This window comes from Hippopotamus amphibius, chromosome 2 (assembly GCF_030028045.1).
Source record: "Hippopotamus amphibius kiboko isolate mHipAmp2 chromosome 2, mHipAmp2.hap2, whole genome shotgun sequence".
Taxonomy (NCBI): Eukaryota; Metazoa; Chordata; class Mammalia; order Artiodactyla; family Hippopotamidae; genus Hippopotamus; species Hippopotamus amphibius.
Window position 1 is genome coordinate 22,834,165 of NC_080187.1, and position 16,536 is coordinate 22,850,700.

At 36.5% G+C, this 16,536-nt stretch overlaps 1 protein-coding gene across 2 annotated transcripts in view; it reads left to right on the forward strand.

Moving 5' to 3' along the window:
* The first annotated feature begins 14,933 nt into the window (after nucleotides 1–14,933).
* The window catches only part of SHOC1 (shortage in chiasmata 1), a 93,214-nt gene continuing 91,611 nt past the window's right edge, over nucleotides 14,934–16,536 (forward strand). The window contains exons 1-2 of one of the 2 annotated variants that reach the window (XM_057725100.1): nucleotides 14,934–15,177; nucleotides 16,005–16,112. The gene's annotated coding sequence lies outside the window, so the exon portion shown is untranslated. The remainder of the gene's footprint in view (nucleotides 15,178–16,004; nucleotides 16,113–16,536) is intronic. The other variant, XR_009051611.1, reaches the window with a different exon arrangement.

Below are 16,536 nucleotides of genomic sequence, written 5' to 3' on the forward strand. Positions count from 1 at the left end.
AGTCCCAAAGCTTGAGTATTCTTATAATTTTAAAGTTTTGGGATATTTACATTCTTATGTTAATTCCTTTTTTTTTTTTTTTTGCATTTTCTGCTATTTTCTCTTTCATCAGTCTTGCAAGATGATTGTTCTGTTAGTTTTCAATGGACCAGCTATTATCTATCTTACTTGATCTTTCAAAAGCATCAGACATGCATTTTCTGTTTTGTCATGTAGCTCTAAGTGACAAAACATTCTTTAAAAAGAAACTGTGGAAGAGAGAGGTGGCCAATACGGCAGAGTAGGAAGACCTTGAGTTACCTCCTCCCACTGGCATGCAAAAATTACAACTGCTTACAGAGCAACTATTGATAAGAAAGGTCAGAAGACTAGCAGAAAAGATCTACAATTAAGGATATAAAGAAGAAACCATAATGAGATGGGTAGGAGGGGTGGAGATACATAGTCAAGACCTACATACCCATAGTCAAGTAGGTGACCCACAAACAGGAGGATAATTACAATGGCAGAGGTTCTCCCAGGGGGAGAAGGGTCCAAGCCCCACATCAAGCTCCCCAAGCTGAGGGCTCTGCACCTGAAAGGCAAGCCCCCAGAACATTTGGCTTTGCAGCCAGCAGGTCTTAATTTTGGGAGAGCCAGAGGGCTGTGGGAAATAGTCTCCACTCTTAAAGGGCACACACAAAATCTCACAAGCTCAGGGATCCAGGGCAGAGCAGTAATTTGAAAGGAGCCTGGCTCAGACCCACATGCTAATCTTAGAGAGCCTCCTGGAGAGGCAGGAAGCAACTTGAGCTCACCCTGGGAATACAGACTCTGGCAACAGCCATTTTGGGGAGCTTGTTCTACCACAAAGATGCTGGTGCTGACAAGTACCATTTTGGAATCCTCCTTCTACTTTATTAGCGCTGATACCTGGCTCAGCCAACCAGCCTGTCAGTATTGGTACTGGGACATCTCAGGCCAAGCATCCAGACTGGCATTGACACAGCCCCACCTACCAGCAGGCTGGCTGCCTTAAGACTTCCTGAACCCACAGCCCCCTGGGACCCAGCCCTGTCCACCAAAGGACCCAGGACACAACCTCATACACCAGTGCACAGGGCACTAGCCTCAGGGCCCACAGGAGCCTGCAGCCAGAGACCCTAAACCTGGCTCCACCCACAAGAGTGACAGCACTAGCCCCAGTACCTGGCCTCATCCACCAGTGGGCAACCACCAGCTATGGGATTCCCTTGACCCTGGTGCCAACTACCAGTGGGCTGAAACCAGCCCCAGGAACACTTCAGCCTAATATCCTGTCACATCAGGATCCAGCCCACCCACCAGTAGGCTGGCATGACCTGGGGACCCCCTCAGCCCTGGACTTGCCCACCAGCAGTCCAACACCACTTCTGGGACACCTTGGGCCCCTCAGCCAACTGCCCAAGGATACAGCACCACCCACCAGTGGGCTGACACAAGCTTTGGGACACCCCAGATCCCACAGCCAGCTATGTTAGGAACCAGTCAGCCCTGCCCACCAGTGGGCTGACACCAGGCCTGGGACCCCCAGGACCCTGCAGCCAAAGACCCCAGGACCCAGTCTGCCCAACAGTAGACCAGCTGTAGCCATGGGACCACCTATGCCCTGGTCCTAACCACCAGCAGCAAACACAAGCTCTAGGACATCCAAAAGAGAATCACACAAAGACACATTGTAAGTAAAAAGGAAAAACTTAAATATGAAGCAAGAATATTAAAAGCAGCAAGGGAAAAGCAACAAGTCATACACAAGGGAACTTCCATAAGGTTTTTCAGCAGAAATCCTGCAGGCCAGAAGAGATTGGCATGATATAAAGTGATGAAAGGGAAAAACCTACAACCAAGAATACTCTTGGCAAGGCTATCAGATTTGAAGGAGAAATCAAAAGTTTTACAGAAAAGCAAAAGCTAAAAGAGTTCAGCACTACCAAACCAACTTTACAAGAAATGTTAAAGGGACTTCTCTGAGTGAAAAAGAAAAGGCCACATTTAGAGATATGAAAATTACAAAAGGAAAAAATATCATTGGTAAAGGCAAATACACAGTAAGGTTGCAATTCAACCACATATAAAGCTAGTAAGAAGGTTAAAAGACAAAAGTAATAAAATCATCTATATCCACAATAATTAGTTAAGGGACACACATAACAAAAAGATGTAAATTATGATGTCAAAAACAGTAAATGTCTGGAGGGGTGGGGGGGAGTAAAACGAAGGGCTGCTAAAATGTGTTTGAACTTAAGAAGTCAACAACTTAAAATAATCACACACATGATAGATGATAGATAGATGGATAGATAGATAGATAGATAGATAGATAGATAGATAGATAACCACAAACCAGAAATCTATAATAGATACACACACACAAAAGAGAAAGGAATCTAAACATAACACTAATAATAATCATCAAATTACAAGGAAAGAAAGCAAAAAAAGAAGAAAGAAATTTGAGAACTACAAAAACAACCCCCAAACAATTAACAAAATGGCAATAAGTATGCATCCACCAATAAGTACCTTAAATGTAAATGGACTAAATTCTCTAATCAAAAGACATAGAGTGGCTGAATGGATACAAAAACAAGGTCCCTATATATGCTATCTACAAGAGACTCACTTAGGATATAAAGAAACACACAGACTGAAAGTGAAGGATGAGAAAGAGGTATTCCATGCAAATGGAAATCAAAAGAAAGCCATCATAGCAATACTTATATCAGAAAAAAAAAAATAGGCCTTAAAACAAAGACTGTAACAAGAGACAAAGAAGGACATTAAATAATGATCAAGGGGTCAATCCAAGAAGATACAACAATGAAAAATATACATGAACCCAACATAGGGGTACTTAAATACATAAAGCAAATATTAACAGACATAAAAGAAAAAACAGACAGCTACATAATAATTGTAGGGGACTTTAACATCCCACTTATGTCAATGGACAGATCAACCAGATAGACAATCAATAAGGAAACACTGGCCTTAAACAGCACATTAGATCAGATGAACATGAAACATTCTCCATAACAGATCACATGCTAGGCCACAAAACAAGCCTCAGTAAATTCAAGAAAATTGAAATCATAATAAGCATCTTCTCTGACCACAAAGCTATGAGACTAGAAATCAACCACAAGGAAGATAACTGCAAAAAACCACAAATACATGGAAGCTAAACACAATGGGTCACTGAAGAAATCAAGGAAGAAATTTAAAAAAAAAAAACGTGGAGACAAAGGAAAATGAGAACACAATGATCCAAAATGTAAGAGATGAAGCAAAGCAGTTTTAAGAGGGAAATTTATAGGTATACAAGCCTACCTCAGGAAAAAAGAAAAATCTCAAATAAACACCTTAAACTTACACCTAAAGGAAGTAGCAAAAAGAAAAACAAACAAAACCCAAAGTGAGTAGAAGGACAGAAATCATAAACATTATAACAGAAACAAGTAAAATAGAGACTAAAAAAAACAACAGAAAGGATCAAAGAAATTAAGAACTGCTTCTTTGAAAAGATGAAAAATTGATAAATCTTTAGTCAGACTCATAAAGAAAACAAGAGAGAGGGCCCAAATCAATAAAATCAGAGATGAAAAAGGAGATGTTACAAATGACACCACAGAAATACAAAGGATCATAAGCTAAGTCTAAGAACAATTATATGTCAATAAAATGGACAACCTAGAACAAAATGGATAAATTCCTTGAAATCTACAATCTTCCAGGACTAAGCCAAGAAGAAATAGAAAATAGGAACAGACCAATAACCAGTAATGAAATTGAATCAGTAATCAAAAAACTCCCAGCAAACAAAAGTCCAGGACCAGACAGATTCACAGGTGAATTCTATCAAACATTTAGATAAGAGTTAATATCTAGGCTTCTCAAACTATTCCGAAAAATTTCAAATGAAGACTTCCAAACACATCCTATGAGGCTGGCATCACCTGATACTAAAACCAGACAAAGATATCACAAGAGAAAGTAAACTATAGGTCAATAACACTGATGAGTATAGATGCAAAACTCCTCAACAAAATATTAGCAAACTGAATTCAACAATACTTTAAAAGGATCCTACACCATTATCAAGTGAAATTTATCCCATGAATGCAAGAATCCACACATTGGATATTGAACAAGACAAGAATGCCCACTTTCACCACTTTTATTCAACATTACCATAGCAATCAGACAAGAAAAAGAAATAAAAGGAATCCAAATTGGGAAGGAAGGAAAACTGTCACTGTTTGTAGATGGCATGATACTATACATAGCAAATCCTAAAGACACCATTAAAAAAGTACTAGAGGGCTTCCTAGATGGCACAGTGGTTGGGAGTCCACCTGCCAATGCAGGGGACACAGGTTCGATCCCTATTCCAGGAAGATCCCACATGCCATGGAGCAACTAAGCCTGTGTGCCACAACAATTGAGCCTGTGCTTTAGAGCCTGTGAGCCACAACTATTGAGCCCATGTGCTGCAACTACTGAAGCCCACATGCCTAGAGCCCATGCTCCACAACAGGAGGAGCCACAGAAATGAGGAGCCCGTGCACCACAACGAAGAGTAGCCCCCACTTGCCGCAACTAGAGAAAGCCCATGTGCAGCAACAAAGACCCAACACAGCCAATAAATAAATAAATAAATAAATAAATAAATTTATTCTTCTTAAAAAAAAAGTACGAGTTCATCAGTGAATTCAGTAAAGTTGCAGGATGCAAAATTAATATACAGAAATCTGCTGCATTTCTATAAACTAACAATGAACTACTGTAGATGACACAAACAGATGCAAAGATATACTGTGCTCATGGATATGAATAATTAATATTGTTAAAATGACCATATTACCCAAGGCAATCTACAGATTCAATGCAATCTGTATCAAAATACCAATGACATTTTCCACAGAACTAGAACAAATAATTCTAAAATTTGTATCTAAACACAAAAGATCCTGAGTAGTGAAAAGAATCTTGGGAAAGAAGAACAAAGCTGGAGATATCATTCAGTCTGATTTCAAATTATGTTACAAAGCTATAGAAATCAAATCAGTATGGTACTGGCACAAAAACCAACACACAGAGCAATGGAACGAAACAGAGAGCCCAGAAATGAACCTACACTTATAAGGGAATTATTCTATGACAAAGAAAGTGAGAATATTCAATGGGGGAAGACAGCTTCTTCAATAAATAGTGTTGTGGAAATTGGGAAGCTACACGTGAATGAATTGAATTGGATTTCTCTCTCATACCATGCACAAAAGTAAATTCAAAACGGATTAAAGAGCTAAATATAAGACCTGAAACCATAAAACTTCTAGAAGAAAACATATCCATTAAGCTCTTTGACATCAGTTAGTAATTTTTTTTTTTTGGATATGTCTCTTTAGGCATGGGAAATAAAAGCAAAAGTAAACAAATGGGACTACATCAAACTAAATAACTTTTATAAGGCAAAGGAAACCATCAACAAAATAAAAAGGCCACCTACCGAATGGGAGAAGATGTTTGCAAACAATATAACCAATAAGGAGCTAATATCCAAAATATATAAAGATTTCATACAACTCAACATCAAAAAACCAATCTGGTTTAAAAATAGGTAGAGATCTGAATAGACATTTTTCCAAAGAAGACATACAGATGGCAAATAGGCACATGAAAAGATGCTCAGCATCATTAATCATCAGAGAAACGCAAATTAAAACCACAATGAGATATCACCTCACACCTCTCAGAATGGCTATTAACAAAAAGCCAAGAAATAATAAATATTGGTGAGGATGTGGAGAAAAGGGAACCCTCATACGCTGTTGATGGGAATGTAAATTGGTGCATACTTTATGGAAAACAGTATGGAGATTCCTCAAAAAATTAAAAATAGAACTACCATATGATCCATCAATTTCACTCCTTGGTATTTATCTGAAGAAAATGAAAACACTAATTTGAAAAGATATATCACTCATTTCATAGCAGCATTATTTACAATAGCTAAAACATGGAAGCAACCTAAGTGCATATATATAAACACACACACACATATACACATATACATACATATATATATTATATATACATAAATATATATATGAAATTGTTCAGCCATAAAAGAGAATGAAATCTTGCCATTTGCAACAACACAAATGGACCTAGAGAGTATTATGCTAAATTAAATGCCAGACAGAAAATACGAACACTGTATGGTTTCACTTATATGTGGAATCTAAAAAATAAAACAAATGAACGAAAATAACAAAACAGAAACATAGTTATAAATATGAGAACAAACAGGTGGTTGCCAAAGGGGAGGGGGGGAGGGGCAGAAAGAAATAGGTGAGGGAGATTAAGATTACTTTTCCAGTGGCAAAGTAAATGAGTCACAGTTATGGAATGTAGAGTGTGGGGAATGTGTCAATAATTATGTAACATCTTCGTATGGTGACACGTAATAAGAAGACATTGTATTAATCATTTTGAAATGTATAGAAATATTGAATCACTATATTGTGTAACAGGTACTACCATAGTGTTGTAGGTCAATTATACTTCAAAAACAAACAAACAGGCTTATAGAAAAAGAGATCAAATTTGTGGTTACTAGCAGCAGAGGGTAGCTGGAGAGGGAAATGGATGAAAGCAGTCAAAAGATACAACCGTTCAGTTAGAAGATAAGTAAGTACTAGGGTTGTAATGTACAACATTTTAAATATAATTAACACTGCTGTATGTTATATATGAAAATTGTTAAGAGAATAAATCCTGAGTGATCATTACAAGGAAAAATATTCTTTTTTCTATTTCTTTAATTTTATATCCATATGAGATGATGAATGTTCACTAAAGTTATTGTGATAATTATTTTTTGATGTATGTAAGTCAAATCATTATGCTGTACACCTTAAACTTTAAAAAGAAGGAAAGAGGTGAGAGGAAGAAGGAAGGAAGGATGAAAGGAAGGAAGGAAGGAAGGGAAGAAAAAAGGAAAATGACAGTAATTCACAGGAAAGCAGAGCCCTCTGGAGGCTGAAATTTCAGTTTAGTGTTTTATTGAGATTGTACTGTAATTTTTATTGTAATCAAAATTAATAAAGTAAAATCCAACAGGAAGATAATAAGAAAAAAGATCTCATTTGTAATAACAATGTATAAAACACAAATTTAGTATGTAACATGAAATGCATATAGTATATAAACACATATAATATTAGGTAGTACTTATATGGTACTTATTATGTGCTAGATACTTTTTTAAGCACTGTATATATACATACATCTTCACAATACATACATGCATCTTCCATTTCATCTTCACAATAACTCTAGGAGGCCCTACTATTATTGTCCCCATATTACAAGAGGGAAAAATGAGGCACACAAAGGTAAATGAATAGGTTACATGATTAGTTAATGGCACAGCTGAGTTTGGAACCCAGGTGGTCTGAGTCTTGCATACATGCTCTAAAGCACTATGCTCTACTAAAGGGTGCATATGCATATACACACAACTACACAGAAATTGTAAAATGATAAAAGTACTGGGAGAAAGGCGAGAAGGCTTGAGTAAATGGATAGCCATATCTGGGTCTCTGATTTTGAAGATTCTGTATTAAAATATCTCAATTATCCAAATTAATCTGTAACTTTTATTCCATCTCAATCAGAATCCTAGTTTTTTAAAAAATGTGGGATCTTGACAAAACATTTCATATGCTGATTTTTAAGAGAGTAGCCAGGAATATTTCTTTTAAAAAAGGGTAGTAAATGAGATTGCCAGCCAGAAATCAAAACTTTAATAATAAAAACAATATAAATAAATAAATAAATAAATAAAAACAGCTTAGGAGTAAACCCTCGATAGAACAAATGACAAATCTAGAAAGTTTATATATTTATATATATATATGAGAATTTAGCACATGGGAGTATGAAATTTAAAATCAGAAGGGAAAATCAATAAATAACTCACTAAACTATATAAGAAAACTATTAAATTCTTGACCTAAAAAAAATGCACAACTTGAGAGTTGCCAGTTAAGTTTTACTTGGGGCAAAATGAGGATTGCAGCCTGGGAGACAGCATTTCAGATACCTCTGAGAAATTGCTCCGAAGAGGTAGGGGAAGGTCAGTATGTACGTAATCTTGGTGAAGGAGGAGTGCATGCAATCAAACACATATTTTTGTAGAGGGTTTCTGCTATTCACAAGGAGCAGACATCACCATGAAGGGATTTAGTGCTTTTCTAGATATGAGGGGATGCAAAGATTGGCTCACAAAATCAGCTCCTGAAAACATCCAACTATCTGTAGACCTGTTCTGCCGGTTTTTCCAAAGTGCATAGTCCCTCATTCCTGATCTCCACCCTAAATTCCCTTCAGGGGATGTTGAAGGTCAGCAGCTCTGATTTAATCCTTGTAGAGGTAGATTGTAAGTGCCCATGGCAAATGCCAATTTTTAGTTGACAAAATTATAAAACCTATGTTATGCCACACACACACACACACACACACACACACACAATCCCAGAGATTCTAAATGTAAAGGATGACAGGATTAAAACAGAATGACAGGATTAAAACAGAAGAAAATACACTTGAATCTCTGGAATGGAGGTGGTCTTTCCAACCATGACCCTAAAGGCAGAAACAGTAAGAAAGCGAATGATAAATGTGGCTACATAAAACTGAAAAACAAAAATTGAAAAATTATTCTCCCATTTTCTTCCTACCTACTGATTTTAAATAACATTTAAGAAAAAACAAAACTTGTTTGTAAAAGGTGTGTGGCACTGTGTTTCTAAGTGGATAATACAGACTTCAACCTAATGTTGTCTGAGATATTTTATCAGAATGGGAGGGTTTGTTTTCCTTCTGCCTAAATGAAGAATGTGTACCATGTGTGGGGATGAGTCACATCCTATAGCGCTCTTATTCCTGGTGGCCAATAAATCTCTCATGATTCTCAAATGGAAAGAATATGTTCTTAACAGACATTTACTCATTCATTCAGCACATATTCAATAATTACTCAAAGCAAGGTATAGCACTAGAATATATGGTGGCGGGGGTGGAGGGGGAACCGAACTCAGAAGCCATAGGCAGTGTAATAGAAAGAACCCTTAGCTGGAGACATAACTCTTGGGCTACAGCTTAGAACAATTTTGGCAGGTTTCTTGATCTCTCTGAGCCTCAGTTCCCTTATCTTTTGTAAAGTATAATCACACCTTGGAGAATTACTATGCATATTAGAATCAAACATTTATTGAGCTCCTACTGTTTGCCAGGTTCTTAGCATATATAAAAGTTTTTTTGTAAAATTCTACACCAAAATATGTTACTATTACATAACAAGTTCCTTGCTCTAATGGACATAAGAGTAAAGGAGAGCAAAAAAGTATATATATAATTAATAATAACAAAGTTTGAAAGTGAGGAAATCTCCACCAGGGGGGGAAAAAAGAAAGAAAGAAAGGATCAGAGAAGATTAAGGAATTCATCTGAGATGCTTGAGCTGGGCTTGAAAGGTGGATGAGTATTTGGACTTTTAGAGTTGTATGAGAAGAATAACATAGACAGAGGGTATGATATGAGTGAGAGCAAATAGAAGAAAAGAAAGCAAAGAGAATATGAAGAAAACAGCAGTACTTTAACTTCCCTGGTAACACAGTGATTAAGACTTCACGCTCCCAATGCAGGGGGCCCGGGTTTGATCCTTGGTCAGGGAACTAGATTCCACATGTATGCGGCAACTAACAGTTCCCATGCCACAACTAAGGAGGCTGCTGGCTGCAACTAAGGAGCACATATGCTGCTAAAGGAGCCAGTGAGCCACAACTAAGGAACCTACCTGCCACAACTAAGACCTGGCAAAACCAAATAAAAAAATGAATAAATTAAAATGTTCTCTTCTCTATGTTTAACAAAAAACAAGCAAACAAACAAAACAAGAGTGTGGGGTAGATGAAGGTCAGCAGTAACTGGAAAAATTCTGGAGCCAGATCACAAAGAATCTTGAAGGCCCAACTAAGGAGCTTGGACTTGATTCCTTAGGGAATGAAGAGTTCAGAAAAATGTAAGACTTTGGCATAAAAATGCCATGGATTTCAACCCCAGCTCTGCACTTCTTAACTATATAGTTTTGATTTCACCTAACCTCTCTAAGCCTCAGTTTCTCATGTATACAACGGAGATACTACTAACCTGAGTCAAATTCCAAGTATAGCACCTTGTAAATAAAAGATGCTTGAAATGGCATAGTTATTATGTATAAGCATTTGTTGACTACTGAAGGACTCTGATGAAAACAGTGGACATAATCTAAATTCTACAGCACTATGCAGACTAGATTAGAGGCTAGGAGAACAATTAGGAGAAAATTACAGTGGTCTAGCAGTCCTAGGTGATACAGAAAAGTTAAAAAGCAGAAGGATCAAAATAAGTTTTAGAGAATATTTTAGGATAGAATATAATTAGGTAGATTTTGGACAGAGTAAAAATGCAATATAGCAGAGAGAATGAAGATGTACGTGAGAGGGAATAAGCTATGAACTAAATTCTGGAGGATGTGAGTGGGGATAAGATAAAGAATCCAAGGAGAATAGTACTCTTTGCCTGATGTCTTATCTGTTTTTTATTCTGTGATACAGAATGCATTTTTGTAGGTAGCATAATTTGGGGAATAAGGTAGGACATAAATATTGAATGAAAATAGTCTTGAAAAGAAGGAAAAATACTTATCCATACAAAGAAGAGAGTAAGAAAATTCCAAATGAGGCTACATAGGTATTTTGAGACAAAAAGAGAAATGTGAAGGAACACAACTTCTCATTCAAGAAGAATGTGAAGTCATCTGTTGCAGTAGGTTTTATATATGACTAGAAAAGTCTGGAAATAGTTTAGTCTTTAATTCAGATCAGGATTTCTCAACCTTGGCACTATTGATGCTTGGGGCTGAATAATTCATTCTTTTTTAGGGAAGGTGTGGGGCTTTCCTCTCCTTTTTTTTTTTAATTTTATTTTTTTGAAGTATAGTTGATTTACAATGTTGTGGGTTTTTTTAAAATTTCTTTCTTTCTCTTTCTTTCTTTTTTCTTTCTTTCTTTCTTTCTTTCTCTCTCTCTCTCTCTCTCTCTCCCTTCCTTCCTTCCTTCCTTCCTTCCTCCCTTCCTTCCTTCCTTCCTTCTTTCTTTCTTTCTTTTCTTTCTTCTATTGGCTGTGTTGGGTCTTTTTTGCTGGTCGCGGGCTTTCTTTAGTTGCAGTGAGTGGGGGCTACTCTTTGTTGTGGTGCATGGGCTCCTCATTGCCGTGGCTTCTCTTGTTGGGGAGCACAGGCTCTAGGCACATGGGCTTCAGTAGTTGCAGCACATGGGCTCAATAGTTGTGGCTCACGGGCTCTAAAGCACAGGCTCAACAGTAGTGGCGCAGGGGCTTAGTTGCTCCGCGGTCTGTGGGATCTTCCTGGAGCAGGGATCGAACCCGTGTCTCCTGCATTGGCAGGCGGATTCTTAACCACTGCACCACCTAGGAAGCCCCTTTCCTCTCCTTTTTATAATGTTTAGCAGCATCCTGGCCTCTACCTATTAGATGTCAGTGGAACCCTTTCCCCCAGTTGTGACAACTAAAAATGTCTCCAGACATGCTTAAATGCCCCTGGGAGACAAAAATACCTCCAATTGAGAACCACTGGTCTAGATATTGTTAGAATAAGATAAGGGGTCTAAAGATATGGACATTGTCTTGTTTGAGACTATTTCTCACATCTAGAACATTGCTAGCACATACTGTCTCTCTGGATAGAGAGAGAGAGAGAGAGAGAATGAAGGGAAATAATGATTGATAATTGGCATTGAAGGACTAGATGAAGTTGCATAGTATATATTTGTAGTGGAACCAATGGGACTGATTTTATAGTTTTATTATTTTCTCCCAAAATTATGGAGATCCCAGATGCAGAACAGGTGAGAGAAACCAGGAAGCTAGAAGCCAAAAGAGGAAAGTATTTAAAGGAGAAGGAGGTCAAATAGTGTTAGTTGTTTTTGCTTCCAGCTATTTGTTCGTTTTGTTCTTTTTATCTTGACAAGTTGTTTAGCTTCCTATTAGCTTTGTGCACACTGAGCACATAGTAGGTATTAAAAAATTATTTGTTAATTTATATTCTAAAGTACAATATTGGGTCTAAATTTAAAATATGAAGTGGTCTGAAAGGGAAGTTGAGGAATAGGATAAAGATAGGTTAAAAAGTAGACTTGAATTACATCTTTTGTTACTAAAAAACAAAATAAAACAAAACCTAGTTAAAATAAATACTACAAAAATTGAATATTTGTTAGTTCTGGATGGTGGGAATATCTATGAAATATCAAATAAATAGAAAAATAAGGGAAAATAAAATAAAATACAAAGTGGTGAGAATTGCTGTTTACAAAGTCTTTTGATTTATGGGAAAAGCCTACCCTCAGTTTTTCATAAAATTATTTTTCCTGCATATGGAAATGTAACTATTAATGTAATATCCTTCCTCCCAAATTTAGTTTAATGCCTTATCTCCTCCATTTAAAAAATATAAAGCATAAATACAATCAAGGATGCCTCAAACAACATTAAGATTTCTTTTGGAGAGAAAAGGAGAAGTAATAGTTTCCCCACTTTTATAAGGATGATATTGGCTACCCTAGATATTTGTGACATTTGTTATAACTAATTATAGTTTGAATTTGCAAATTTAGACTTTAGGAAGTTATTAATTTTATAAGCTGGTTCATTTTTCATTAGGTACATAGTAGCTTTTGTGGTTCAAACAGCTAGATTTCCCATAGTTGTGGTTAATCTGGTGAAATATCTAAATGAGTTATCTAATCAATTATTCTTCTGTATCTCAATTTGTTAAAATAATACAACATCATCTCCTTTTTATACTCCCATAACTCTAAGGACATTAATTTTCTCAGGAAATAACTATTTATTTATGTGAATGTCTTATTTTCCCTGCCACATTGATAGTAGAATCATTTGCTCTCCCCAACTAGCATGGTTCCTCCACATAATATGTGCTTAAAAATAATTGATGGATAAATCAGTGACTGAACAATTACACCTCACTGGGTGGAAGAAAGAAGGCTTGTGTTCTAGACCTACCTATGTAATTTTGGGCAAATCGCTTAACCTCACTGGACCATAAAATATTGTAACTGAGCAGAACCTTATGGGGCCTTCCCAGGACAGACTCCTCCTTTATATCCTCTGCTTTAACCTCTCTTTGAAGTACCTAGATAACAGTATCAGATGCACATTTCCCGAGTTGTTTTACAGACGCTAAAACCACCACCAAATGGAAGAAATTAACTGCTTGATGATCATAAGCACGGTAGCCCCCCAGACCTAGGGTGCCTAAGGTTTGATAATGTTGGCCCCCGTGACACTGCCCTGTTACCTCACCCTCAATCAATCAGAGAATTGTGCATGAGCTGATCACATACCCTTGGGATGTCCCTCTCTCACCTTGTCTTTTAAAATGCCTTGCTGAAATCCACTGGGGGAGTTCAGGTGTTTTGAGCACTAACTGTCCTGAACTCCTTGCTTGGCACCCTGTAATGAATGCTGCACTCTCCTTCACCACAACCTGGTGTCAGTAGATTGGCTTTACTGTGCAAGTGCTGGTGGGCTCAAGTTTAGTTCGGTAACAATATGAAAGGTGTTAGGGTAAATGTTACCCAGGGAAATGTTAAACTGTAGAGTTAGCTTTTTCATTTTTCCCAAGGAAATGGACACTCAAGCGTAATTGTTTATTCCAGCCTGTGTCTTCTTTGAGGGGTACAGAGTCAAGTATAAGCATGGATAGTTTTCATCCTGGCCAGAAACTTAGCTTATGTGAATTTTCAATGTGTGTGGAAGATCCGATAAACATGTGAGGTATGAGATGGCTCATAATTAGAAAAATGTTGAGGGGTTGGACATGTGGAACAGAGAAAAGTGATAGTGTTTATAGAGATAAATGTTGCAAAAAGAAGTCACAATAACATTTGGCTTCTTTATGTGAAAAAAAGTAAACTGTGCGAATATGAAATGTTTCTCTTCTATACTTGTGAAAATTTCTTAACATGTTGATGTGTTGTGAAATTTTCTTTACACAGCTCTTGTCTAGCACTATTATCTAGTTTAATTCAATTAAATACATTGTGCTAAGATGTTTGCTCTCAATCTATTTATGTGAAATAGTCCCTTACTGATCAAAAGATAGTATGTGAGGCTACACCCATAAATTAGCAAACACAAGACAATGAGCTTCTTATGCAACACATTTGTGCAATCTTATTTCATTTCTTATATCCAGATTTTCTCCATAATCAGTTTCAGACTAATCTACAATTCTATTTCAAGATGATTATCTGCCCTATTTGTGCCATGTTTACTTTGGCTGGTGTGTGTGTGTGTGTGTGTGTGTGTGTGTGTGTGTGTGTGTGTGTGTAATACTTCATATACATTAGTGCTCTTACAAAAACACTGAAAAACTAAAAATGCAAAAAAAATTTTTTTGATAGCTATTATTTCAAAATGACCTAGTGCCAGATTTTAAGTGAATTAAATACTTACTTCAGAGTTTATTCTAGAAAAAGCATTGTGCTAGTTACAAAGTATATAATTAAGACAGGGTCCATGGTCTACCATCTCAAGAAGACTGCAGTCAGACACAAACAAAACAATTATAATGCAAAGCATGAAAATTTCCCAAAGTGGGATGTTGACAAAAACTATAAGAGTGCTGAAAAGGTAACAACTAATTCTAAGAGTATCAGTGGGAGGAAGAAACATTTGAACTGAACATTACAGAATAAATTGGGTTTCAACATGTGACCTGAAAACAAAATTAAAGGACAGTAACAAAGACTTGGAAGTGGGAGGATCTGGAAGATGTTCAGAGAATGGCCAATGAATGGTCTGGCTTCCAAAGCAAATGAGGTTGAGTGAGTAGTTTTTCCTTGCTAAGGATTTCAGATTTTATCCTATATGTGATAGAAAGGTGAAAGAAGGTGCAGCGGAATGATATTCTCAGTTATTTTAGAAATATCATCCTGGCAGCAGTATATAGAATTGCCTGAAGATATGAAAAATAACCCCAGACAAGAATTTGTGAGCTTCTTAAAGGTAAAGATTTGTTTTCCTTATTTTTGCACCTTCCATGCCTCATATTGTGCCTGGCACAAAGTATCTTCTCAAAAACATTATTACTATGGCCTTCACAGCACAGCATGTGAATACAACAGTGAAGGTAAACATCATCACAGGAGATTTCCACAAATATGTGGAATTAATCTGGATAGAAGGGGAGCTTTCTCCCCTTCCTTTATGGCTCCTCAACTTAGTTTATATTCAAGTGTGTCTAAACATTTATTTCCACCTAGATTCAAAACAGTAATGGTGCAAATAATGGTGAGTTAAAACTTACAGGGAAAAGTAATTGTCCTAAGATTCTCTTTTTATGCATAATTTTAGAAATGATGCAGAAACATTAACTACTGAGAAAAAAATGTAGATGATTAGATATGGTAAAATTCACTATAGATATATAAAGAAAACTTTTAGAAATTTCCAAAGATAAGCAAGGAAAAAATGTTTGTAAAACATATAGTATACAGACTAGGAACAAATATTCCTTTTAAAGAGTATATGGCCTAGCTAAAAGCATGGATTCTGAACCATACTGCCTGGGTTTGCAATTCTGTCTCATACTTTCCAGCTTAATACTACTTAAATTAGATACTTAAGTTCTCAATGTCTCAGTTTTCTCATCTGTAAACTAGGGTTTGTAATATGGTATCTAGTTTATAAAGAGTGGCAAAAGTGTTTATAATAGTGTTTGTCACATAGTGAGTGCTCAATAAATTAGCTATTTTAAAACTGTTATTCTTAATGTGGCAGAGACTACTACATATGTCCCCAAATCTGTTCTCTCCTTCTTATTTTAATAATAGAATCTCCAAGTTGTAACTATGCACATGACTGTCCAGAATGAAACCTGAATCTTCTAACCTTTATTACAGAGAGGAATGACCACTTGATTAGGGCCTAGCCAATGGGAGGTAAGCAGAAGTGTCATGTGGCAGCTTATGAGAACCTTCCTTAAGAGACAGCTAGATACTTACCAGATTCTCAAAATTAAACAGAATGAAGTGGATCAGGGTCAGTGAGAATATAAAGCAATAGGAACTCTCAAATGTTGCTGGTGGGAACATAAATTGGTACATAGATTTTGGAAAACAATTTGGCATCATTGAATAAATGTGAAGATATGCACATTTCTCAATAATCAAGAAATTCATTCCTAAATTTATATTCTAGAGAAAGGTATATGTGTACCAAGATATATGTACAAGGATGTTGACAGCAGCATTATTTGTAATTGCCCAAAACTAATAATCCAAAGACCCATCAATAATAGAATGGATAAATAAGTTGAGGTACATTTACACAAAGGTAGTAATTCAACAATGAAATTGAATTAAC